Source organism: Vanacampus margaritifer, chromosome 6 (assembly GCF_051991255.1).
Source record: "Vanacampus margaritifer isolate UIUO_Vmar chromosome 6, RoL_Vmar_1.0, whole genome shotgun sequence".
Classification (NCBI taxonomy): Eukaryota; Metazoa; Chordata; class Actinopteri; order Syngnathiformes; family Syngnathidae; genus Vanacampus; species Vanacampus margaritifer.
Genome location: NC_135437.1, coordinates 9,505,969 through 9,522,359, shown reverse-complemented (window position 1 = coordinate 9,522,359; position 16,391 = coordinate 9,505,969). Strand labels below are relative to the sequence as shown.

The 16,391-nt window shown below is 37.0% G+C and overlaps 1 protein-coding gene across 2 annotated transcripts in view; it reads right to left on the bottom strand.

The window, feature by feature from the left end:
• The window catches only part of lrrc4ca (leucine rich repeat containing 4C, genome duplicate a), a 134,634-nt gene that overhangs the window by 8,336 nt on the left and 109,907 nt on the right, over positions 1-16,391 (bottom strand). For both annotated transcript variants that reach the window (XM_077569238.1, XM_077569237.1), the window contains exon 2: positions 7,661-7,719. The gene's annotated coding sequence lies outside the window, so the exon portion shown is untranslated. The remainder of the gene's footprint in view (positions 1-7,660; positions 7,720-16,391) is intronic.

Sequence of the window (16,391 nt, the reverse complement as noted above, 5' to 3'; positions counted from 1 at the left end):
GGTTTTTGACTGCTGGTGAGAACATGTCTGACATCAAATTCACGATACATTCAACACCCTAAACACAGATTGGCCAGGGATTAAACCCACAACCTCCCAGCATCAGGGCAGACACTCTACCACTGGTCCACTCAGCTGACATGCTTTCATTCTACATGATACACAAGAGGAATGATGATGAAAGATTATAGAATGAGAAGCATATATTACAGGGGAAGGCCATCTTGCGTTCTATACTTGAAAGAAAACAAGTGAGGACAGAGAGGAAGAGATTAATGAGATATAAATCAAATCGGGTCACTTCGTGATCATGCCTGCATTTTTGCAACAGCTCTAAATATAAACTTAAAGTCCTCTATGGATTCCAGCGTGGGAGTGATACCCACCACATTAAACACAACTCTTGCGTTTGCACACCACCCTTTCCTTGGTGGCATAAATGTTGCATGTCTGGTTAAAGGTACCGAGCTGTAGTTCTCATCGGATAATATTCTTTTACAATAGCTGTTGCATTACTCATGACTTGAGCCACAGTATTGGATTCCACTTGTGTTAAAATGGGGCAAATCATTCTTTAAATGGGCCACTGTTTGTAGGTGCAGTTGAACCTACTGTGACTCTTGTAAATATTTTAAAGTGGAGAAATCAGCCTCAAACTCTTGCTTAAATGTATTAGTCTTCTATATTGTCTTTCAGACCATTAAAACTGAGTCTGTATACTGTATACTATATTCAAAGAGAAAGTCAAGCTAAAAATGTTCTTTACAATATTATGTCCTATTCAGTCCCAATTGTTTAAGCAGTATTTTGATTAATATTGTGTTTGTGGAATATGAATTAAGCAGCAAACTGCCCATTTTTATCCATATCAATGGATGGATTTTGAACAATATTAATCAGAATACTGTGTAGGCATATAGACAAGTAATGTTATTTACATGAAAAAAATGGCTTGACTTCCCCTTTTAAAAGCAGGATTAAAAGGGAAACATTGATGGCCAGCATTTGAAACAAAATAAAACAACCTGGCACACATTTAGACCAGGGATCATCAACCCCTTTGATCCTTCTGCTGTTTCTGTCTGTGAATTTGGGAAATTAATAATGAGTAATACATACTGTAATATCATTAAACATGATTTAATTAGTCTAATAATCAGTCTCAGCCACCGAATGTGTGACGCGTGACGGTATGAAACCATGGAGAAATCCAAGAAAAAAATCGAAATAAAACAGAACATTTAATGCAATAATCCCTACATAAACTATACAAACATCAGTTACATAACCTCACAGATGACAGTTGACAATCTGGGCCCAGTTGTTCAATTCTCAGTTATTTTAACCACTGTTTAACGCCTAACCGCCGGTTAAATTATTACCCGCCGTTAACTAACCTACTGTTAAGTATGCGTTGTTCAAAACATGGTTAGTCAAGCTGTTAGTTAACAGCACCGTCAAAGTTAACCGTGCCGTTTAGCACAGATATATCCCACAATACAGTATTTATAATTGCTTCCGGGTCGGCGAAAGAAATGGATATTATCCAAATGACCAACCAAACAAACGGTATTCAATCAATGGTTGAAGTTTTTTGTAAAATATTTTTAATTTAAAAAATGTGTTTTATTCATTAGAATTTCTTTTTTCTACTGTATGTATTTTCAGTAAATATTTTGTGTTATATTTTTGTATTTTTGCCAATATTTTTTGGTAACATAGAATATTGCATGTTTTTGTTTGATTTTGTTTCTTGTATTTTTGTACGTTTTAACGTATTGTAATTTTTTTGTAATATTTTGATAGAATTGTTTTTAATTAATTGTCTTGTTTTTGTATTTACAATTTTACGTTCTTCTAATATGTGTGTATTTTTCACCTAATATCCGTAATTATTATTAATATTTGTAATTACTGTTTTAAATTAAAATGTATTAAAATAATAATTATTATATTAAATTTAAATACATTTTACGTAAATAATTAGCCTCTATTCACACAGTGTTGTTGTCGGCTTGATTATTGACATGAAAGCAAACAAGAAACATCGCAGGTAACCTCTTTTTGGAATCACCTCCCAGTAAACTTCATTCTCCATCAGCACTTCTCCCACCGCTGACGATTGGTTTCAGATGGGTAAAAGTCCATCTGCAACTGCACGTTGGCATCGGGCATCAACACACCATCGTATGCCACTGAGTGCATGTGTTATCATGATAACGGAACCCAGATGGCATTTTTAGTTTGCTGCAGGCAGATCATTAAATTTGGCTTTCATTTCATGATTACGATGAGAATATATGTATATATATATATATATATATATATATATATATACAAATGATCTATCGCCTGTGTGCCAAGGCTTGGGAGGTCATTATGTACGCAGATGATGCTGTGATTTTTGTGATGGAAAGAGACCATTCAGAAGTTGCTATACACACTCAAAAATCATAAACGTTTCAAACTGGCTGAGTAACTGTTATCTACAACTTAACTCCTCCAAAACTGTTGCTATGCTTTTTTACTTAAACAAATAAATCATACATATAACCTGATATTTTCATTTCTGGATAGAAAATTCAAGTTGTAAATGAATATAAATATTTAGGCACTATGTTTGATACCAATCTCACTTTTAAACATCACATTAATGACATCACTTGAATCATCATTTGAGAATTAATTAATTGAATTTTTGGTCTCTGTGAGACAGTCCAAATGGCTCTTTGAGTATTTAAGGTTGCTGACCCTGATTTAGAGAATTAGGTACTGTATGAAAGTAGGATTTCGTGTTGCCCTCATAGTACAATAGCATTTAGCTAATGTGGTTATGTCATTAGGTGACGTGACGTCATAATAGTGCAACACTAATGTAACCCGGCAGTGATTTCAACAAAGAATTGTGACCCAGTACATTGCTGACAATTGGAGTGATAATGAGACAGATGAATGGCTTTGAATTGTCCTTGGAATTATCCAAAATATTTAATAATATTTTGTTAGAAAATATATTATATTCTTGTGGTCACACAGATTTGAGGAAGCTCTGTCAAGCAATCAACCAAACTGTTATTTCACATTTGATTTAATTTAAAATGTAAAAAAAATGGATCATTAATAGGTGGCAATTACGTTAAAGCCCTGGCATGTCATTTATATAGTTAGTTCCTATTTGAACAACTTTATTTTCATGTAGGATAGGGTTGGTTTCATCTGAATAAATGATGAGAGCAGAATTTACAACACACTTATTTCTGGCTTGTTCGACCTCATATTGCACGTTTGACATTTACTTCAGTGTTTTTCCATGTTTGTCAGTAATTTAAATATGCATCAGCAAAGTGAGGTCAGGTCATACTTTTGAATCTGTAAAAGCAGTCTCCGGAGATCTGTTAAAGCATCAGAGTCTGTACTATGGTTTACAGTGGTCTTTCTACTGAATATTTGCTTCAACTCCCGTGTCAATGCCCACCGTATTAAAAACACAGTTTTAAAGCAGTTATATTTTGTTTGCTGTTGGGTTTATGATGTCTTTGTTTTTGCATTTCATGGCACCTCATTTCCCTGTCAAGGTAAATGTTTATGCGTCCGTTAACAGTCTATCCCTCTTGTCCTGTTTGGGATATTGAAGATTAAACCTGTTGTCATTGTTGCTTCTGGGTTCCAATAAAATAAATCAGCTGTGGTTACTTGTTTTAAAGTGCTCTATAAATATAGAGTTGAGTTGAGTGAAAAGTTCTTTAGTCCGCTTGTTTGGTCCGGACCAAAAGCGAACTTTATTTTTGTTTTGTTTGGTGCGGTTCATATTCACACTGTGCTTTTTGCAAGTGGATTGTTGATTATTTGCACCAACGTCACGTAATCACGTGACTGCCCTATGACGGTGGAAGAAAATGATTGTTGAATGGAAGTGGACGTGACCCTGAGCAACTTAGTGACTTAGCGACTGTTATTTTACAAAATAAAAGCTATTCGTGCTCAATTTCATGAATATGACTCCGGCTCCAGAGTGAAAAACTCCAAGCACAAAGACGAAATCCCTCATTATTAAACAGTCAAATGCACTTAATAGTTTTGAAGTAGGTGCATTTTAAAACTAAGCTGCGTGTTCGTGCAGTTGGACGCTAACTATCTGGCTCGTTAATGTGATTTGAAACACGCAATTCGACACCTCTGTTACAATCTTTGTTAGAGTGTACGTTTACTAGTAAAATGTATGAACATTTATCTACTAATTACCACCTTTATCTACTAACCTTGCAAAAAAATGTTTGCTGCAAATCCGTGAATACTTTGTGGGCTGCTAGTCCATTAGTAGGTTTGCGATAAAAAGCAACATTTGGTTTACTCTTTTGTCTGTCTGTACAACCGACCGCAGAGCAAGATATGACCATTTTATAAGTTAATTGATTAGATAAAGGACTTTACGCTGTACGAGATTCAATAGTTCCAATACAGGCAAGTGGCTCTTTTGCCGTCCAGCGTCCCGGAGGGGGCGTTCCCATGAGGGCTGTGACGTCACGTGCAAAAGGTCAATATTGCGTAATCACATCGACCCGCGTGACGATCTGTGCTCCCATTGGACAAAAATAACGAGGGCTGCAGGCAAAAGCAAACCCGGAAAGAGAGAAAACATTAAATTCCGACGTGTTGCATATGCCCTGCATATTTGTGGCGTTATTAGATGCAAGATATTTGCGCGCATCAAGAGTAGCTCATTCAACTGAGGTTCCGCGACGCTGTTTCTAATATTGGAACGCGTCGTCGATTGAAAGCAGTAACCGGAGGAGCAGTTGTGCTCCGCGTGCCCCGCCCCCTCAACATGCTGACAGCAGCAAGGCTAAACAGAATACGGATGATTATGAATGAATTTAGCACAATATTTACTACCCGGCAAGGTTTCTCCCCTGCGATGCTTGGCTACGGTGGCTGGTTAAGACCAAAAAGGTGCATATGTCCTGCAGTTGGAGCGGATCAGCCGTGGTTTGTATTCAGACTGTAAAGCGAACCGCACCGAGTGCGTTTGGAAGCGGACTGAGATCACCTCAAAAAATGGGTCTCGGTCCACTTGTTTGGTCCGCACCAGGATTCGTTTGTGTGTATTCAGACCTGCACAAAAGGTCCGGATCAGCATGGGAAATGAACTCTGGTTCGTTTAAAGCGGACCAAAGTGCAGATCTGAATACACCCATAGTTGGGGCTTGGCTCCCTCTTGGAGCATAAATAGTTGAGTTTTCCAAACCAACTTGGGTTGTGACCAAGTCTTGTTGTTGGTGACAATAGTTTTTTTTTTTTTTGGGCTGCACTGTAAACACCAGAATGTATAGCTTTCTGTGAGTAGCAAAGTGACTTTTTTTTTTCTGGTAGTGCCCATTGGAGTTGATGAAATCTACACATCTGTGCCATTTGGAACCAGCTGTGCACCTTCAATAAGCCACACGGTTCCACACAATTCAGCTAGGGTGATAACTATGAAATAAGTGGTGTCAAATGGAAAAGCTGCATTTAGGGTTAAGATGTGCCAGGGAAATAGGATGTGAGCACTACTGTGTGCATTTATAATCCAAGACCTAATCCATGAGATCCTGGTTAACAAAATAAATACCAGTTGTGATTTAGTGTGAGCCTAGGTGTGGCTGTGCATCACAAGAGTGAATCAATAGCCTGAAAAGGTGCACCCGGATGTCGACACTTTCTACTTCATCTGTGAATGTGAACATTTTCAAACTCTTCTACTGCTGACATGTTCAAGGACCCATGCATGTAACATGTCCTTGATCGAGTAGTCATTACTCCCACGCAATGCAGGCTCAATTGAGCAGTAGATTAGCACAGCAGAGTCTTAGAAAAGTCAAGGTTGGATTATAAAAAACAAAAACAGTAGCTTTTTGTTTTGTTTTGCAAGAATACCTCTTCCTATGTGTACTACATTAAATTCTAAGCAAAAATATAGTGTTGTATAATTTCAGTACCTGGCATGTACATATGGTCATAGTTGCAGTTTATGTCTAAAGCTGATAACATTGCGGAAGACAAAAACAAATCAGTTTCTCTGAGAATAGAAAACCTTAGTTTAGATGTGCCATATGCAAAAACGTAAAGGACCTCAAGCTTGTGGACAATAAAACAACAATGGCAGCTCCTGACAACATTTGTGTGGATGCTGTTATAGTAATAGTTTCATTTCATCTTAAGTGATCTGATTGGTATCTGTTGTGATTATTAACTATGGCTAATCAATTCCGACAATAAATTATGTTATGTACAATTTACCTTGCAGTCGAGAGGTCATGCTTGCATGGCTTCCTCCCACATTTCAAAAACAGCCACGTTTGAATCATCGTAGACTCTAAATTGTCCAAAGGGCTTCATGTGAGTGTGTATGATATGTGCCCTGTGATTAGTTGACAACCAGTTCAGGCTGTATTCTGTTCTAGCCCAAAGTCAGCTTTGAATAAAAATTTCAACTAAATTACTGTGTACTGTGACATAAATTACCTCATGAATGGCAGGAAAGCAAAAGGCAATGGAGTGCTCACTCAAAGTGACCTGGATCATCGGTAAGCACAAGAAACTATTTCATATTGTATAATCATTAAAAGGGAACATTTTATTTTACTTTTGAGATGCATGTCAACATTTGAACTCCCAAGACACTTGATTTACCTTTAGTTTAAGTTTGTTGTTTTTTGCGTGATACTAAGGAAGAAAGAATCAGTGTGATACTGTGCCTTCCAATAACTCCTGATTATTACTGTACAGTACACCCAGCCCCAAACTACATACAAAACAGTATTAAAAAAAAAGCCCAAAATGTTTTCACCACCACGCAACGCACTTTTTTACATTTCTAATTGAGAGTCCCTGAAGTAGGCTGTCTCAGCTACAAAACTGATTAGACCTTTCTTTAAAAACACGCTCTTGCTGTGCTAGTGAAATTGTAGTGAACTCATTATTTATTTTTTGACTTTTCATCCTGCTACATGTGGTGCCACCATTATATTATATTGAAAAGGTAGCAGGCATGAGTTAATGTGACCACAAAGCCTGGTTGTAATTATTAAAATGTACAGAATAACATAATTTAGGTTGTAAATGTAGTTAAATGGTTTTGATAGTGCTTCAGATTCTTCTGTCCCAATTGACCTGATAAAACACTGCCAAAGCTCTGATGACACAAGAAATTACACAAATTTTATGTAAGAGGAAAGAGCATCCATAAATGGATGCACGTGATGAGGGGAGCTGCAAAGTTATTCATTTTATTCCTGTTGGCCATCTACAGCTACCATGTTTTGACGTGATGTAATAGGTCAACTGGAAATCTCCTATGGCAATGAAAGCTGAAAGGTGGTATGTTGCCACCTAGTGTTGCAGTGTGCGTGTGTGTGTGTGTGTGTGTGTGTGTCAGTGTGTGTGTTCGGGAGGTTAACACTTATCAGAGAGAATCCAGATGAACTGAAGAAGGCGTATGTGTGCATTTTTAATCAATTATTGTAGATTTAAGTAAATCCAAGCAACGTCAAACTACATTCTTGAGTTTATTACGCCTCTCTATTTCTGAATGCCAATTATACAGTGGAACGCTGTGTGTGTCCGTTTCATTATGGAGTGTATCTCACAGCTTGCATCACACTTTAAAAGAGTGAGTTCTTACCTGCCAAGTCAATTACAGTTCAGAGGGGTTCCGGTCATTCTCATTTAAAGCCCAAATCCCTGAAAAATGCAAGAGGAGAAGATAAAATTATTGCTACCTCAACATACTGTATGTGTACTTCACAGCAAAATATGAATGATGCAATGTGATCGAAAGCTGGGATACAATTAATGCTTTGCGATAAGCAGTAGCCTATGTTACTAAAAGTTGGAAGAGTTCATTCCTTAGGGATGAGGGTCATTCAAGGCCCGAACAACATCCAGCATTTCAAACACATGCACACACACTTGCTAGGAAAGCCTCCAAACTCAGACACAGAAGAGATGCACAAGACAGATACCGCATTCTCAATAAATAACAGCAGACAAAAGCAAACATCTAAAATTCAACATCTTGCCCAACATCCATTCACGTAGTTCAGGGACAGTGATTGCCTATAAGTGTGTTTGATCTTCTGCAATATTATTATTATTAAGTAAGCTCTATCATAGCTAAAAGTCTTTGTTACCTTTGGTTGTCAATCCTGGGTTTACATTTTCAAAAACAGGAATATGAATGATTCCAATTTAGATTTGGGATAGATTTACTAACTAACTGGATATTTTGTCAAGAGTAAAATAATGCGGTGATGTTTTTTTTTTCTTGTATTTTGGTCTAACACGTCAACACAATATGCATATTAAAAGCAGCTTGTTAGAGCAGAAAAGCCACAGTTTCACTCTTTGGAAAGTGCTGCAACAAAGGCATTCAGGCTTACAATTGAATGGAAGTCAGACTCATTCCATATGGCATGTCATATATTTATTCTACAGATCTAAATATAAGTCGCAACATATCCACAGTGGTTTACTCAAACGTTTGTTTGACAATTGTTTCAGGCACTCTCTTTTTTTTTATGCCAAGAAGATACTTTACTTTCGTACAATAAGGGAATGCCTCCATATATGTCTGTGTCTAAATTAAGCCAGAATTTTCACAAAGCGTAGACAAGTTTGCACAGCACATTTCTCCATGTATCAAACAAGATGGATCATAGCTTTGCCATTGTAATAATGATCATGATTACTATCAACAACATCAATATTTCACTTCCTAGAAACACTGAAAAAAATGCTCTGGTTTTCCCCCTCCTCCGTCTCATGTACAGTATTTGAACAGAAACAATTTGACTATAAAATCATTAATAATATTGAATTGAAAAAGAAAATCACAGAACAGAGAAACAAATTTCATGATATATATATATTTATATATATAATCATAACTTTAGAGTGCATTGACCGCACATCACAGATCAAACAGATCTTCTGCTTTGACGGTTGTGCTAACGTTATAGAAAAGTGATGTCATTCCATGTGATGCTTGGGTTACATTTTAAACCTCTTTTAAATATTTGAAATCCAAAATCTCACTATTCAGCCAGTTTCTGTTTGTAAGGGGCCCATCTCAATTGTGCTATTTGATACAAAAATACAGCAACTATGGCCAACTCCATAAATCCAGGCAGTATTATAACCTATGTATAAAATAGGAAATTAAATTGAAACAAATTCTCCCAACCCATCGTCTGTCTTAATATCTAATTTTTCGAAAAGAGGATGCCCTCCTCTTTAAAAGTAGTAGTCCAACAACAAATCAAGCCTGATGTCAAAGTCTTATGCGCTACAACCATGATTATTTTGACCTGCAGGTCAGACTACATCACCTACTGGAAATGAGCAGGAACGCATGTCGGGCTGAATCAATTGGCTGCAGAGCCACCCGTTCAATTAAGATCTTTGGTCAGCGTGGTTCATGTGGTGCTTTAGTGTAGTGAGCTCCCGAAGAAGTAGTAAGTGCTGTAATCAGCTCAGTTGTGCCTGCCATTTATCATTATGTACTGGTAAATCCATCTGTATCTGCGAGAAGGTTTCTGCCAAGCTGACTCACAAAGTCAAGACAGACCAAGTCTAAAGTAGGTAAAGAAGGATTAATGTCAAATGAAATATATTACTGAACAAATACTTGAGAATTCCATATTAAAAGCATTGAGATATCACATCAACGCGTTTAAAAAGATGCATGAAATCCAATAATTTTGTTCTTTGACACGATACAAATGCACACTGGAATTCCTTTCATATTTGATAATAAATGAGCCTAAGTAAGACGATGGCGACGAGATAAAACAAATTAATATGCTTCAGAACAAGAATTACGACGGAAAACAATTACGCGGAACAAAGAAAGCAATTTTATTACTCAATTATATGAATTATGTGATGTGTGACTAAATTAAATTAGAATGCAGCAAAATCAACTATTTTAATTAAGACACATCTGAGGAGTTTACAACATTTGTTAATACACAGACTTTAATGGCATATTTTATTCATCTCCGGGAGAGAGAGCTGTCTGTGTGTGTATGTGTGCAAATGTTTACGTGTGTTTGTACTACGTCAATAATCACAGTCCCAATCTTGTCTGGACTACAGACAAATATGACACCATAATTTGGTGCTTAACCAGTGACAACTTTTGCCAATTTTTTTGTTGTCATTCTAGATAAAACAAAACATAACTATTTACAAACATAGTCAGATTGAAGCTGCTTCAAGGCTGGAGGATACCGTGGTGAAATACTGTTACGTTGGAACAGAAAGGGGCCTTCACTAAATACAGTTGAAAAAAACGTTTTTCAATAGAGGGAACTATTATGAAAATGATCCTTTTAATGTCTTGTATACAAATAGCTATAAGTCTTTTGCGTGGCCAACAACTACAATCAAGTTTGAAATGAAACAACCAAGCATATATTTTATTTTCTTCCTTTCTGAAAACATTTCAGCACACTCGCCTGGCGAAATCCAGCCTACTGGTCGTTATTACAGGCTGGCCTCTCATTGGTCCATGGAATGAGAGCTGGCTCACTACATGAGACGGATCCATCACTATACAGTATGTACTGTATGTTTCTTCATCCTTGGAATATTTGATAAAAGCATGTCACAGACATTTTATTAAGACACCTTGGAACTGTTGTAACGTTGAGGGGAGAAAATTACATAGTATATCTCTTTTAAGAATTCAGTCTGCTGTCCAGGTGTCAGTTGCTCATAAGGTAATTGATTGACCTTTTTAACTTCTTAGTCTTTGAAGAAATTCAGTTTTCATGAAGACTCGATGCACTCTCAACATAAAAGACAATTCGATATGGTTTTTGCTATGTGGGACGCGGAATGATGAAAGGACGGTTCGATTTGAAAGTGGAAGGATTCGATTCGGTTTGACTTTGATATGGTACCAGTCAGTTCAGGTGGGTATGATGCAATGACTTTTTTGTTGCCATTTTCCATACAGTTGAATATACTTGTCCGTATTGCCACTTCCTTCTCAGATATATCACTCCGATAAAAGTCTATTTGTTACATATTTCCATATATTTCAAAGTGAAATGATTTAATTCGGTTTGATTCAATGCACTCACATTTTTTTAAAGCAATAAACAATATTCCTGCTGAAACCGTTTTTTGTTACACCCCGAATGAAGACCCTCTCATGAAAAATGCCAATCCTAAAGGGTATATTAAGTATTAAGTATTTTTTTTTTTTGCGAAGTGCACCTGGCGTGTGCCCTTTCAAGGTATGGCGATTCTCCCGTCTAGACGCAGTGGCGGTTCTAGACAGTTTTACCTTGGATGGTGATATTTTGGCAGGAGAATGAATTGGGAGGGTGGCGGTTATAACCCCACACATGCACACTAATACACACACGTTCAAACAGACACACTTCTAATTCAAGTTTCCTTTTCTTTATTCTCTGGATAGTTTTATGCATGTCACGTCTATAGCTTAATATTGACCACTAATCCAGTCTGTGTAGCCTGTGCAATATCAATTCTCAACTAGAGCTGCCACAAACACACACATTTGCAACATTTTTGCTAATTGACTAATCACCGATAGTACAAGTTGCCACAATCAATTTGATGCCAAATCGAATCATGTAAATCGGGGGAATATTGCACAAGCAAGCAGATGCTCTTATATAACCATCATTAGCTTTCAGCCTGAGTTCTTGAAAGTATGTACAAATTAGGGCTGTCAAAATTTAAATGTTAACTATAGAGATTAATTTAAATTCTTTAAAGCGTTAAAAAAATAAAATAAAAATTGACTTAGTTTTATATATTTCCTGTGGCGGCCGTATAAACTGTGCTCACATGCGCAGCCAAACTTGGAAAGAGTCATTGGCTTGAAGATGGATGAACACGGACCACAGGTAATTTTACTTTCTGTTTTACTTGCCTGATCTGATGCTTGTTGGAGAATTCTAAGGTAATTTGCACACTTTGCAGAGGCAATTTCAAATACCATATTAGTTTTATGCCTTTGGCGTATCATTTTAGAGCAAAATACTCTGCTCAAGTTACTTCCACGGGGCCTCGCAAACGAATGCTGCTGAAGTGTGCTCGTGGGCACAACTAAACCTATAAGCGAGAAGTTTTTACAATTGTTTCTGTGAGAAGAACATAAGTGAAACGCCTATAAAGCTGAGTCAGTTTTGCTTGTTTTGTTCAGCCGTTGTATTTTACAGGAGACGAGTTGTATTCAAGGAGCAAAGAAATCTATTAGAACAGTCAGAATCTAAATATACTTCCTATTTGATGATTTTACATGAAATGCAAGATTTTACTCAAGCAAATATATGTTGCAAGCTTAGAAGAAAATAGTAGTATATATTGTGATTAATTGTGATTAATTACAGAATATTGTGGGATTAATTAATTTAAAATTTGTAATTGTTTGACAGCACTATTACAAACTAAAAATGCATACAATTAAGATGATAGAGCAACCACAAACATACTATATTAAAGCTATATACTTTATAAACTATATAACTTTTTTACAAAATTAGTGGTGCCGGTTGGACGCAACCAGTGGGAGTAAACTCTAAACAAGCTTTTAATACACACTATAGAGAAAATATAAGGATATTTATAATAACATTTGGATTTCAGTATTAATAGATTCATTGTCAACCTTTTGGGGTGAAATTGTAGGTCTATGCGTAACCTGGAAATTTGTGTGCAACCACCAAAAAGGTGAATTCGAACCATGGCGTTTTTGTGGGACATGCAAATTCCAGAGATCCATTTGGAAAATACTGTATATCACAATTTAGTTGTAAAATCAACTTCTGTAGTAGAGCCGGAAGTTATACTGATCGTCGTCAGTGACCTGTTCGCAGCTCATCCAACAGGTTGCTTTGAAGGAGTGTGTGTAACCTGTATTTGTACATTGTAAACTGTACTTAACAAATACAATAGAAGTGATTTAATTAGAGTACTATGTTCTTGACTGAATGCATGTTTGGAGCTGTTGCATGAGTAGAAAATTGTCAGACAAACTCCAAGCCGCCAACACGAGTCAGCAGCCGTGCTGTCATCCAGTCGTCACCAGCGGAGCACATAAGCAGTTAATTGAATCAAAAACGTGCAATATGATGTTTCACCTTCAAGAGGCGCTAGAAATATTACAGCCTCCAGAGTGGGGAAGAGAAAATATATTTTAAGTCTCCGAAAGAATGTGCGCTCGCCTGATTTGACAGGGAACACCCACATTTCAGAATGGCTCCATCCAGAATGCGTACATTTCATGAAGGTGCGTAAGGGGCAGACTCAAGTCAATTAAAGGATCTGTACAGCCCAAAAAGTGCGAAACATAGCTGCATGAAATTTCTGACTTAAGCACATGGGAAAGTATGGCCGTAAGTGAAGATGATTAGTTGGTGAACAGGATAGCAAATATTCAGAGGCAAATTGGGTTTCATCAGCAAAACGTCTGCAAAAAGCAAGTTATATCAAGCGGCACATTAGATGGAAGTCATATACTGCATAGTAAGCATCTGAAAGAGAAAACTACCAATATTCAATTTATTTCACAAAATGTCTGTCATCGTAAAGACTGGCAAAAGCCTCTGAAAAAATGCCTCTGAAGGCTTGCCATACTTCCACTGAGATACAGGAGGATTAACGCGCTAAGCCGATAAGAATATGTAATACGAATCACTGATAACTCAGAATCGCTCCAGTTCCACAGAGGAAGTAGAGACACTGATGTTGTTGTTTTTTTTTGTTTTTTTTGGGAGGGGGGGCAGAATAAAAAAAAAATGCAGGGAGGTATAATGCGAAAAGAGGATATGTAAGGTGATGATGAGAAATTAAGTCCTTCAAGGGGAGACAAAAAGAGAATATAAATTAAAATATATCAGTAATGATCTTGGTTGTGGAATTAATTGAGCTCGTATCTCAGGGCACCAACTGTATGCTAGTTTTGCAGTGGACCTTGCCTCGTAGCCAGGTCACCTTTGCAAAATAAACTGTAAATCTGTGTGTGTGTGTGTTTAATCCTAGTTGAATAAAGGTCTAAATAAATACATGAATCAATAAGCAATGAAAACAATTCCTGCTCCTATAATCAGGACCAAAAAAAAAAGCAAATATTCAATTCATGAAATAAATAAATAAATAAATAAATAAATAATTTATAATATATATATATATATATATATATATATATATATATATATATATATATATATATATATATATAATAAATAAGTGTAGTGTCATGTCGTGTGTTATAAATTAGTGTATTAGTGTAAAGTATTTAAAGGCTGAATTTCCAAACAAAAAAAACTACAGTATGTAATTAATGAACCTGTGGAATATCAAAAAGTTAAATTTTTCGCTGTTGTTATTCAAGGAGCAAAGCATACTGCACATTCACTTATGGTCATGCAAAGCACTGCATGAAAGCTCTGTGACTCATAAAAGGGCGCCTTTTCATTGCAGTGTGGTGTGATACATACCTGATTTTTTGTGGCCAGCACAGATGCTACATTTGATCACACAGAGCACAAACTGATATCTTAAAATGTGGTCCAATGCAAAGGTGAAGATGAAAAAATAAGACAGCACTGGAATGTGTCTGCTAATGGTTTGGCAAAGGCCATGCTGGGGCTGTCATTGAGTAGGAAAGCTGAATAGCCTCCATTTTGAAACTAATGTGTGTGAGGCAGTGACTCTTGTCTATGGCATGAAGTCTTTCTAGTGTTTGTCCTGCTGAAGATATGTAATCCATTATGGGGTATTTCCAACACTGTGCACAAAGTGACCAGGCTTATCATGATACACAGACTGCACACCACACAGTGATTTGCACCATAAGTGTTTATAAATTTATTGATATATATGTATATATTGATGCTTGGTGGCATTCACATGCACACATAAGCCTGAGCTGGTTCTCAAGGACCTGCCATTTCACCCTGGAAAAAAAGTGTCCTTTTCCCTGAAAAGTTAGCCAGACTTTCCTGACGGTTGCCACATGGTGATCTAATTGATTTCATCAACAGGCATCAGTGCAATGTGGCATAGATTCCTTTATGATCTAGCAAAAGGGGGAGTCATTTTTCACCGTATTAATTAACAAATGTATATGAATAGGTGAGACATTTCACGTTTTCATTATGTTGACAATTAAACGACAATGAAGGAAGGAGAGAGATTTGCATTTTCAAGCTGGAAATACAGTAAGGCCTATGATTTTTTAGTTTGCGTCAGCTTAAGACAACAATATTAAGGTTTGCTGTACACTCTGTACTGTCAACAAGATATTATCTAGCTTGAAAAGCACTCAATGAAAACACATGTGGACAGTAAGCTATCAAGCTTAAAGATAAATTTCTACCAGTTTGTGTGACTGAATGATGTCTCCAATTTTAATCGTTATATTTATGAACAATGTACATTGTAAGTGATGTGTTTTGCCATAACAATATTAACTCAATGAATACCAGCCATTTTCATTGGAGCGACCCACTTCAATACTAGCAGTTTTACTGGATTTTGACTGATCTTGCAAGGCCCACAGAATATTGTGTTCTATTGCTATATAAACATGGAACATACCAAAAGAAAGATTAGACTCTCTTCTTTCATCAGAATAAAGAAGTGTATGTCTATCTTTTCCCGTTCTTTAGTTATCAGCGTTAAGTTTTGTCGAAATTCCCATTACTTAGGAAAAAAAAACGTAGAAAAAGAGCTTTTTAGCTTTTTTGAGAGAAAGCTCAGTATTGTTCATTCGGTAATCTCACCGATTCGACATGTCATCATCATTGCTCTCTCCTTTTTTTTCTCTCTCTCTTTTTCTTTTTTTTGTATGAGCATGAGTATGTGCATGTGCGGGTGTGTGTGTGTATGCATATGTGTGTGCGTGTGAGTGTGTACTCATTAATTTACCTAAAACCTATTAAAAATCCCATACCGTTCACCTAAACCGAATACTTCAGAATCCAGCTAAAGTCGTGAGGTAGTCAGGAGACCCGAGGAAGGATCAAAGAAAAGAAAGGAAACTGAAATCCAGCACCGCCTAGACATCTCCTACTACCCACCGGGTTACCAACCAGAATCTTTCACCAACCCCAGAAACATCTAAATTCCAACAAATTAGGGAGACCTCAAGAGACCAAAGGAAAGACTAAGAAAAGGAAGGAAGGACAGATGAAGCAGAGTGAGATCCACAGACACAAGCCTCCACCGATTCAACGGCCAGAGGAAGAAGCAGATTGTGTTTGAATTTCGGTAGATGCTGGTGTGGTGGATCTGGCATGCATGAAAACCTCCACCAAAGAGGGGAGCTGTCGACCCCGGCCAGGACAGAGCAAGCACAACCCCCCAGGGCC